Raw genomic sequence first — 12064 nt, 5'->3', positions numbered from 1 at the left:
GAGTATCTCTACTTTTAATTTAGAAATAGCAAGGTTTCTGAATATAGTTTGAATTGTCTGAGGATCCTGGCTCTGCAACTCTGAGGCAAGGAGACATGATATGAATGTGTATGGAAGTACAGACTGGCTGATCTTGGCCTTTATAAACTGTCCTTTTTCAATCTCTAGGAGCTTTGTGTTCCACACGTGGCACAGGATAGAAATGAGTATTTTCTGGATCTATAGTTAAAACTACATTTCTCCCTGAAGGAAGGGTGTGCCACATTCATTATCAGGATCATTTTTATATGGAGAGAGGCAGTGTTTCACCCAATTCAGAAACATACTCACTCACTCTGAGAAACACATTCTCACCAGGATGAGACATTAAGGACTTTTCCAGTGATGAAAACAAAGACATTCCTAAAACTCATTAGGAAACCAACTGTGCTATTGTTTCCCGATCATCTGATAGCTTCACTGCATTACATTCAGTGTCATGAGAGTTTTTATAGAGAAGGAGGCAGGGTTTCACCCTATTCAACCACATACACATTCACTCTCAGAAACACACTCTTACTAGCATGAGACTATGAGGTTTTTTCCAGTGCTCAAAAGGAAGCTGTTTCTAAAACTCATTGGGAAACCAACTGTGCTACTGTCCTCTGATCAGCTGAAACATTCATTGCATTTTCATAATGAAAAAGTATAGTGTGTTACAACAGCTTCTTCCAACTGCATTCCCGTGAGATAGGCTCAAACATTTACTAATATAACTGATTAGATTAGGAGAACCGTTTTAGAGCTAGAATAGTTGAAATTAATGTCTCTTTGGAACTTCAAAGATGTCTATCAGGGAGTTTGAGCATTGTCTCCTTGGTTCTCTGGATCATTAGTGTTCCTTAGAATGCCAAGGTTCTAGTAATTTTTTTCTAAGCCAAAGCCTATAACAAAGGATTTCCCGGTGGAACTCTGAGTTGCTTTCTGACACAATGACATTGTTGACACAGAAGGAGGCTTTGATTCGCCCTACTCAGCAATGTATGCTTTCACTCAGTGAAACACATATAGAGGTATTTGTGAAATTTTTTCAAACTCCCAAAATTTAAACTCTCGGACTTTATTAGGTGAATGCATTTTGTTACCATTATTCTGCAGGCCAAAAAGAACACTGCATTATAGAATCATAACAGAAGTGGTGTGTGAGTACCTTTACTTTTAATTTAGACCTAGCAAGGTTTCTGAATAAAGTTTGAGCTCTCTGAGAAGCCTGGTGTGAAAGTATAGAATGGCTGATCTAGGTGTTTTTAACATGTCCTTTTTCAGTCTGGAGAACATTGTGCTCCTCACTTGTGACACGATTGAAATGAGTATTTTCTGGATCAATAGTAAACCTACTTTTATTCCTTAAGGAAAGGTGTGCCACATTCAGTGTCATGAGTGTTTTCATATAAAAGGAGGCAGTGGTTCATGATATTCAGCAACATACTCAATGACACACAATTAGTGTCTCTTTGGAACATCCAACATGTCTGCCAGGGAGTTTGTGCATCCTCCTTTTGGTTCCCACAAATCATTAGGTTCTGCAGAAAGCCAAGGCAGTAGGGATTGTTTTCAGGAGCAAAGCCAGTAAAAAGAGGTTTCCCTTTGGCTTTGAGTTGCTTCCTGGCACAATGACATTGTTGACTCAGAAGGAGGCTTCAGTGCATGCCGCTCAGCAACACATGCTTTCACTATGAGAAACACATTCTCATGGAGAGGTGCTTCTGGAGGCTTTCAAATCTCTCGGAATAAGGATTTTGAAACTCCCTTACCTAAACACACATTTTTCTTATCCAATAGGACATAAAAATTACTGCATTGTGGAATCATCTCAGAGTGGTGTATGAACATCTGTAATTTTAATTTAGACATAGCACTGTTTCTCAATACAGTATGAGTTGTCTGAAGAGGGTGGCTCTGAGGCTGTAGTGTTGAGACTTGATATTAGTGCTTTTGTGGCAATACCAAAGGTTGATTTGGGTGTTTCTAGAGTTTCCTCTTTCAAACTCCTGGAACTCTAAGTTCCTGATGTACTGGGTAGAAATGAGTATTTTCTAGAGTGACAGTCAAAACTACTTCTCTTCCTTAAGGAAGTGTGTGCCACATTCAGAATCTTGAGGCTCTTCAAACAGAAGGAGACAGAGGCTCGCTATGATAAGTAACATACTTATTCACTCTCAGAAACACAGTGTCACTAGCATGTGCCATTAAGTACTTTTCCAGCATTAGAAAAGTAGACGTTACAGAAACACATCGGGAAACCAACAGTGCTACTGTTCAAAATCAGCTCAAAGTTTCACTGCATTCCCAGAATGGAATAACTTGACAGCAGCTTCTACCTGATGCACTCTTCCACACTTATTACAAACATTTCCTAAGAGTAAGTGATCAAGTTATTAGAGCAGTTCTTGGGCTGGGAAAGTTGAAATAAGTGTCTCTTTGGAACTTCCAACATGTCTATCAGGGAGTTTGTATATCATTCCTCTGTTTCTCCAGGATCATTAGTGCTCCAAAGAAAGCCAAGATGTAATGATTGTTTCCAGGAGCAAAGCTCATAGAAAGGTATTTCCCCTTGGAACTTTGAATTGCTTCCTGGAACAATGACATTGTTGACATGGAAGGAGGCTTTGGTTCACGCAACTGAGCAATGCATGCTTTCAATATGAGAAACATATTCTCAAGGAGTGGTGTTTCTGGACATTTCAAATCTCTCGGAATTAGGATTTTCAAACTCCCTTCCATAAAGGCAACTTTTTCCTAATATCCATTAGGCCCTAAAAATCACTGCTTTGTGGAATCATCTCAGGAGTGGTTTTTGAACATCTGCAATTTTAATTTAGACCTAGCACAATTCTTAATAAGGTTTGAATTGTCTGAGGAGCCTGGCTCTGTAGCTGTATCATTGAGACTTGATATCAGTGTTTGTGTAGCAATACAGAAAGGTGGATCTCAGTGTTCTTACAATTTCTTCTTTCCAATGCTTGGAACTAAGAGTTCCTCATGAAGGACTGGGCAGAAATGAGTATTACCTAAGAGATAGTAAAACTTTCCTTTCTTCCTTAAGGAAGTGTGTATCATCTTGAGAATCTGGAAACTGCCCTACAGAAGAAGGCTACTCATCCTGATAAGCACTGTACTGATTTCCTCTCATAAACACACTCACACAAACATAAGCCAGTAAGTTCTTTTCCAGAGCTTGAAATGTGGACCTTACTAAAACTCTTCAGAACACCGACATTGCAATTGTTCCCGGTTAGGTCAAAGCTTCACTGCATTACCAGAAAGGAAAAACTTGAGAACAGCTTCTTCCTAACTGTTCCAACAGGCTTATTACAAACATTTCCTAAAAGTAAGTGATCAACTCATTAGATCTGTTCTCAGTTGGGAGAGTTGAAATTAGTGTCACTATGAAACTTCAAATTTGTCTATCAGGGAGTTTGTGCACCATCTCATTGGTTCCCTGGATTCATTAATGGTCTGGAGAAAGCTAGGGCTGTAGCGTTTGTTTTCAGGACCAAAGCTCGCAAAAAAGCATTTCCTTTTGAACTCTGTCTGGCTTCCTGCACAATTTTATTGTTTACAAGGAAGAAGGGTTTGGCGTATGCTATGCAGCCATGCATGCTCTTATTTCAAGAAACACATTCTCAGGAAAGCAGCTTCTAACATTTTCTAATGTTTAGGAATAAGAATGAGAACTCCATTACAAGAACACACTACTTTCTTATTATCCTTTTGCATCTAAGTATCACTGCATTGTGGAAATATATAGGAAGTGTTGGGTAAACATTTGTAATTTTGTTTGAGAATTTAACTGTTTCTAAATACAGTGGTTGTGGCCTGAGGAGGCTCATTCTTCCACTGAATGAATCATTGAGACTTTATAACAGTGCTGTTGGAAATAGAGAAAGGCTGATCGCGGTGTTACAATAGTTTTTTCTTTCTATCTCCTGCAAACTTTATATCCTCAGTTGTGACTAGGGTGAGTTGAAGATTATCTGGAGTGAGAGTTCGTTCAAATTTCATTTCTTCTTTAAGCAACAGCGTGTCACATTCAGAATCTGGAAACTCTCCTGAAGAAGGCAGTGACCCTCTTATCAGCAATGTACTTTTTCCTCTCAAACACACTTGCCCTGGCATGAGGAAGTTCCTTCTTTTCCAGTGCTTGAAATGGAGACGTTACTGACTCTACAGGAACCTAACAGTGCAACTGCTCTTTGTGCTGGCCACTGCTTCACAGCATTACCACTATGCTGAAGTTGGAAACAGCTACTTCTAATACGATCCAACAGACATATTACAAACATTTCCTAGAAGTAAGCGATCAACTCCCTAGATCAGTTCTCGGTTAGGAGAGTTGACATCATTGTCTCTTTTAACTTCTAATATGTCTATCAGGGAGTTTATCTCCACCTTTTGGATAATGGTTTGCATTAGTATCTACTGAGAGCCAGCGCTGTAGTGATTTTTTTCAGTGCTAGAGCTAGAAAAGGGACATTTGCATTAGAAGTCTGAGGTGTTTTCATGAACTAGTTTCTTGTTCACAGGGAGGGAGGATTCGGTGTTCTCTATGAAGACACACAAGCATTTACAAAAAGAGCGATTTCGCATGATGCGGGTCTCCTACAGTTCTTAAAGCTCACTGAATCATAACGAGAACTCTCTTTAAGAAAATCACTTCTTATTAACTTAAGGCTCTTATCACTCCGTAGCGGTGTGTGAACATTTGTAACTTCTTTAGGGACCTGGTCTCTTTCTGAATATATTCCTGTTGCCTGATGAGATTCGTTCTTCCCCTGAATCTTTGAGTCTTTATTTCAGTGTTGTTGGCATTAGAGAAAGGCTGAGTGGGGTGCTCCTACAGTTTCTTCATTCTATCTTCTGCCACCTTGATTTCCTCAGGTGGGACTAGGGTGAATTGAAGATTTTCAGGATAGTTCAAATTTCATTTCTTCTTTCAGGAAGGCTATGTCACATTCAGAATCTGGAAATACTCTTGAAGATGGCAGTGACCCTCTTATCAGCAATGTACTGATTTCCTCCCCAAACACACTCGCGCTAGCATCAGGCAGTTCGTTCTTTCCTGTGCTTGAATTGAGGACGTTACTGACTCTACAAGAACCTAACAGTACAACTGCTCTTTTTTCTGGCCAAATCTTTACAGCATTACCACTCTGCAAATGTGGAAACAGCTACTGTTAATACATTCAAACCGACTTATTACAAACATTTCCTGGAAGTAAGTGATCAAGTCCTTATATCAGTTCTCGGTTGGGAGAGCTGACATCTTTGTCTCTTTTAAACTTCTAATCTGCCTTTCAGGGAGATTGAACGCTGCCTCTTTGGATACCCGTTTGTATTAGTATCCACTGAGAGACAGTGCTGTAGTGATTGTTTTCAGCACCAGAGCTCGAAGAAGCACATTTGCCTTTGAAGTCAGAAGTGTTTTCATGGACTGGTTTCTTGTTCACAAGGAGGGAGGAATCGGTGTACTCCATGAAGCCATGCATGCCTTCAACACAGAAAGCGAATCCCACGATGCGGAGCTCCTAAATTTCCTAAAGCATGCAGAATCACAAAGTGAACCCTTTTCAAGAAAACCACTTCCTATTAACTTATGGCTCTTAAATCACTGCATAGCGGACTGCTCTCAGAAGCAGTGTGTGAACATTTGTAATTCCTTTTGGGACCTGGACTCTTTCTCAACATAGTTCCTGTTGCCGGATGAGGTTCATTCTTCCCCTGAATCATTGAGTCTTTATATCAGCATTGTTGGCAAGAGAGAAAGGCTAAGGAGGGTGTTCCTACAGTTTCCTCTTTCTACCTCATGCCACCTTGATATCCTCAGGCGTGACTAGGGTAAATAGAGGATTTTCGGGAGAGAGAGTTAAAATTTCATTTCTTCCTTCAGGAAGTGCATGTCACATTCAGAAAGGGGAAACACTTTCTCCTGAAGAAGACAGTGATCCTCTTATGAGCAATGTACTGATTTCCTCTCCAAACACACTCACACTAGCATCCAGCAGTACTTTCTTGCCTGTGCTTGAAATGTAGATGTTACTGACTCTACAGGAACCTAGCAGTGCAACTGCTCTTTTTTCTGGCCAAATCTTTACAGCATTACCACTATGCTGAAGTTGGAACCAGCTACTTCTAATACATTCCATCAGATGTATTACAAACATTTCCTAGAATAAGTGATCAACTCCTTAGATCAGTTCTCAGTTGGGAGAGTCAACATCATTGCCTCTTTTTAAGTTCTAATCTGTCTCTCAGGGAGTTTGTTTCCACCTCTTTGGATAACCATGCGCATTATTATCCACTGACAGACAGCGCTGTAGCAATTGATTTCAGCACCAGAGCTCAAAAAAGGACATTTGCCTTTAAAGTCTGAGGTATTTTCATGGGCTATTTCCTTGTTCTCAAGAAGGGGGGATTCGGTGTTCTCTATGAAACCATGCATGTCTTCATTACAGGAAGTGAATTTGCACGATGCCAGGCTCCTACATTTCTTAAATCTCACTGAATCATAACGTGAACTCTCTTTAAGAAAATCTCTTCTTACTTAACTTTAGCCTCTTAAATCACTGCTTAGTGGAATCCTCTCACAAGTGGTGTGTGAACATTTGTAATTTCTTTTGGGACCTGGACTCTTTCTCAACATAGTTCCTGTTGCCTGATAGGTTCATTCTTCCCCTTAACCTTTGAGTATTTCTATGAGTGTTGCTGGCAAGAGAGAAAGGCTGAGCGGGGTGTTCCTACAGTTTCCTTTTTCTCCTGCCACCTTGATATGCTCAGGCATGACTAGGGTGAATTGAGTATTTTCAGCAGCAAGAGTTAACATTTCATTTCTTCCTTCAGGAAGTGCATGTCACATTCATAAACTGGGAACTGTTTTTCCTGAGAAGGAAGTGAACCTCTTATGAGCAATGTACTGATTTCCTCTCCAAACACACTCGCACTAGCAACACGCAGTTCATTCTTTCTTGTGCTTAAAATGTAGACGTTACTGACTCTACAGGAACCTAATGCTCATCTGCTCCTTGTCCTGGCTAATGCTTCACAGCATTACCACTATACAGAAGTTGGAACCAGCTACTTCTAATACGTTCCAACACACATATTACAAACCTTTCCTAGAATAAGTGATCAACTCCTTAGATCAGTTATCGGTTGGGAGTGTGGACATCTTTGTCTCTTTTAAAGTTCTAATCAGTCATTCAGAGAGTTTGAACGCTGCCTCTTTGGATACCTGTATGTATTGGTATCCACTGAGAGCCAGAGCAGCAGCGATTGTTTTCTGCACCAGAACTCGGAAAAGAACATTTGCCTTTGAAGTCTCAGGTGTTTTCATGGACTAGTTTCTTGCTCACCAGAAGGGAGGATTCGGTGTTCTCTATGAAGCCATGCATGGCTTCATTACAGGAAGAGAATTTACATGATGTGGGTATCCTACAGCTCTTAAAGCTCACTGAATCATAATGTGAACTCTTTTTAAGGAAATCTCTTCAATTTCTGGGTCCCAAAGTGAAAGTCATGGAGGTTGTTCCAACGGTTTTTGGAAGCCAAGACTTTAAGCCCAGAGCAGGCTGCCTGTTACCTGAGATACGTGAAAGAGGCCAAAGAAGCAACTAAGAGTGGAGATCTGGAGGAGGCATTTAAGCTTTTCAACTTGGCAAAGGACATTTTTCCCAATGAAAAGCTGATGAGCAGAATCCAAAAACGACAGGAAGCCTTGGAGAAGTTGGCAGATCATGGAGATGATGAATTCACAGATGTGTGCAACTCTGGCTTGCTGCTTTATCGAGAACTACACGACCAGCTATTTCAACACCAGAAGCAAAGCAGAGCTTTCCTATATAGCCTGTAGAGGGATGGAAGAAAAGGTGGTATCTTGTCATTTGATATGTGATTGGGAAAGACTGTTCAAATCATCGCCTTCCTTTCTGGTATGTTTGATGCTTCACTTGTGAATCATGTGCTGCTGATCATGCCAACCAGTCTTACTAGCACATGGGTAAAAGAATTTGACAAGTGGACTCCAGTAATGAGAGTCAAAACCTTTCACGGTCCTAGTAAGGATGAATGTACCAGAAACCTCAGTCGGATTCAACAAAGGAATGGTGTTATTATACTATATACAAAATGTTAATCAATAATTGGCAACAGCTTTCAACTCTTGAATGGCCAAGAGTTTTTATGGGACTATGTCATCCTTGATGAAGCACATAAAATCTTCGTCTACTAAGTCAGCAGTATGTGCTCTTGCTATCCCTGCCAGTAACCGCATCCTGTTCACAGGAACCCCATTCCAGAATAATTTACAAGAACTGTGGTCCCTGTTTCATTTTGCTTGTCAAGGGTCCTTGCTAGGAACATTAAAAACCTTTAAAATGGAGTATGAAAATCTTATTACTAGAGCAAGAGAAAAGGATGCAAATCCAGGGGGAAAAGCCTTGGGATTAAAATATCTGAAAACTTAATGGCAATCATAAAACCCGATTTTCTCAGGAGGACTAAAGAAGAGGTACAGAAGAAAAAGTCAAGCAACTCAGAGATCAGACTTAGTGAAAATAATCCAGATGATGGTGCCATTTATGAAATGCCTTCCCTTTCCAGCAAATATGACTTAATTATTTGGATTATACCTTGTACCTTTACAAGAAGAAATATACAGGAAATTTGTGTCCCTAGATCATATCAAGGAATTGTTAATGGAGACACACTCACCTCTGGCTGAGTTAGGTGTCTTGAAGAAGCTGTGTGATCATCCTAGGCTTCTCTCTGCACAGGCTTGCCATTTGCTGAATCCAGGGGCTGTCAGATTCTCTGTTCAAGATGAAAATGAAGAGGAAGATTCCTCAGATGTGGACCATATTGGTCAAATATCTTATGATACACTGATGAAAGAATCTGGGAAAATGATATTTCTGATAGACTTTCTTAAGAGACTGCAAGATGAAAGGCATCAGACTCTGGTGTTTTCCCAATCAAGACAAATTCTAAATATCATTGAACGCCTCCTGAAGAATAGGCACTTTAAGGTACTGCGAATCGATGGAACAATTACTCATCTTATGGAATGAGAAAAAAGAATTAACTTATTCCAGCAAAATAAAAATTACTCTTTTTCTGCTTACCACTCAAGTAGGTGGTTGTTGGTTTAACATTAACTGAAGCAACTAGAGTGGTCATTTTTGACCCTAGCTGGAATCCTGCAACTGATGCTCAAGCTGTGGATAGAGTCCACCAAATTGGATAAAAAGAAAATGTTGTGGTTTATAGGCTAATCACTTGTAGAACTGTAGAGGAAAAAATATACAAAAGACAAGTTTTCAAGGACTCATTAGTAAGACAAACTACTGGTGATAAGAAGAACCCGTTCTGATATTTTAGTAAACAAGAATTAAGAGAGCTGTTCACGATTGAGGATCTTCAGAATTCTGTGACCCAGCTGCAGCTTCAGTCTTTGCATGCTGCTCAGAGGAGATCTGATAAGAAACTAGATGAACATATTACCTACCTGTACTCTTTGGGGATAGCTGGAATCTCAGACCATGATTTGTTGTACACATGTGATCTTTCTGTTAAAGAAGAGCTTGATGAGATAGAAGACTCTCACTATATTCAACAAAGGGTTCAGAAAGCTCAATTCCTTGTTGAATTTGAGTCTCAAAATACAGAGCTCTTAATGGAAAAACAAAGAATTAGAAATGAGGGGATCTTGCTGAGAGAACCTGTATTCACTTCTAAAAGAAAGGAGAAATGCCCTGAGGTGAGTAAACCACAACCTCAGCCTTCACTTCTTTTAACTACTACTCATACCAAGGAAGAAGAAGTTCCCAAATGGCAAGTGTAATCATTGATGATCTGCCCAAAGAGAGTGAGAAACACTGTCTTTCAAGCATGAAGATGAATGTTACCATCGGACAAGATGGTAGGCACCCACACGAAAGGACATTTCATGCTGACTTTGTAGCTTCTTTACCCAAGGAGTGTGGAAGTGCAGAAGAAATTTGTACCAACTCTTTATTGGGAATGGCTCTACAAAAAGAAGCGTCATGAGAGGGGCCTACACCAGAGGTACTACAAGAGAATCCTCTGGGAAGTTTTAATTATTTACTTAGCAAATCTGTCAGAGCTGATCTTGGGTTAAATCTAGATGAACTAAAGGATGATGAGATTTTACATCAGTGCAATCCCTGGCCCACTAACCCCATAACAAATGAAAATCAAAATACGGAATCAAATGCATCTGTTATTGAAATAGCTGATGGTGACATGTCAGAATCCCACAGTGCACTGCAGGATGCTGAAGCAAATGAGGCTGCATTGCAAGAGGAGTCTTTAGCATCTTCAATATAGTATGTGTGTGATTTCAATCTTTTCTTAGAAGACTCTGCAGACAATGGACAAAATCATGCCAGTCAGTTTTTGGAGCATGTTGAAAAAGAAAAGAGCTTGTGTGGCTCTGAGGCTAATTCTAGAGCAGAGTTTGTGCATAGCAAAGCAGGACTCAGCATGGATCTTTCTGAAGAAGATGATGAGTCCGAAGTAGTTAATGTAAAAGTAAGAAGTAAAACTAGAAGGATCGTTTCAGATGGTGAAGATGAACATGATACTTTTAAAGATACTTCAAGCACAAATCCATTCAACACATCCCCCTTTCAGTTCTTACCTGTAAAATAGTTTGATGCTTCAACTCCCAAAAGTGACATCAGTCCACGTGAAAGGCTCTTTTCACCTAAAATAGCTGATAGTATAAATAAGTCTATAAACCCTAGAAAATCCCTGGCTTCCAGGAGGTCTCTTATTAATGTGGTTTTAGACCACGTAGAGGATATGGAGGAAAGACTTGGAAAGAGCAGTGAAGCAAAGGTAGTTGAAGATTATCCAGAGGAAGGAACCAAGGAAAGCAGTGGTGAAGCCTCAAACTGTACAGAAGAGGAACATTCCAGAGAAACCTTGTCTTAAGAAAATAAGTCCAGCTGAGTAACTACACATAAGTCTGGTGCTCCAGCTCAGGAGGCCTCTCCTGGTGACAGTGGGCCTTTGTCTGGTGTACAGCTGGTGGATTTTCCTCAGGATAAGGATAAGGAAGTAGAGGCTGTGAATGACTATGAGACTCTTGTAATGCTTGGAAAAGAACTGAAAGAGTGTGGAAAAATATAGGAGGCCTTAACCTGCTTAATTAAATTGCTTGACATAAAAAGTGCACATCCTGAAGTCATGACTCTAAGTTTGTATAAACAACTTAATACAACTTGAGAATATAACCTGTTTATTGTATTTCAAAGCAAAACTCAGTATGAGGTAATTTCTCATAGTTGGACTCTTTGAGATGACGAAGCATTCAGGCTTGAGGTGAGAGAGACCTCAAAGGGCAAGTTTTTGTTTCTAACTTTTTTGCAAATTCTGCCTTTACCAAAATTTCTGCCCCACTCCCATACATATGTTCTGATATTTTAGACATACTCTATAGATTTAATAAAACTCCATTATTTCTAGAATTTTTTTTTGTGAAATTACTCAGGCCATTTTAAATTTTATTCTGAAAATGATCAATTTTATATATCACAGTTCAGATGTGATTATTACAGTAAAATTTGCTCAAAAAAAAAAGAAAATCAGAAAATCTCTCCTTACTTAACTTTAGCCTCTTAAATCACTGGGTAGTGCATTTCTCTCACAAGCAGTGTGGGAATATTTAGAATTTCTTCTGGGACCTGGTTTCCCTCTGAACAAAGTTCCTGATGCCAGACGAGGTTCATTCATCCCCTGATTCCTTGAGTGTTTATATGGGTGTTGTTGGCAAGAGAGAAAGAATGAGCAGGGTGTTCCTACAGTTTATTTTTTTCTATATCCTGCCACCTTGAAATCCTCAGGCGTGACTAGGGTGAATTGAGGATTTTCGGGAGCAATGCTAATAATTTCAGGTGCTCTGCAGTAGGTGCGTGTAAGAAACAAAATCTGGAAATTCGCTCTCCTGAAGAAGGCAGAGAACCTCGGACAGCACTGTAGGGGTTTCCTCTGAGTAACAAACTCG

The 12064-nt window shown here is 39.9% G+C and overlaps 1 pseudogene; it reads left to right on the top strand.

Annotated features, from left to right (window-relative positions):
* Nucleotides 1–4986: 4986 nt before the first annotated feature.
* On the top strand, nucleotides 4987–11286 carry LOC129072079 (DNA excision repair protein ERCC-6-like; annotated as a pseudogene).
* Nucleotides 11287–12064: the final 778 nt, after the last annotated feature.

This window comes from Pteronotus mesoamericanus, unplaced genomic scaffold, assembly GCF_021234165.1.
Source record: "Pteronotus mesoamericanus isolate MK-2021 breed Mesoamerican mustached bat unplaced genomic scaffold, CSHL_Meso_final contig_301, whole genome shotgun sequence".
Lineage (NCBI taxonomy): Eukaryota > Metazoa > Chordata > Mammalia > Chiroptera > Mormoopidae > Pteronotus > Pteronotus mesoamericanus.
The sequence above is the reverse complement of the archived record's forward strand: the minus strand, read 5'-3'. Positions and strand labels throughout refer to the sequence as shown.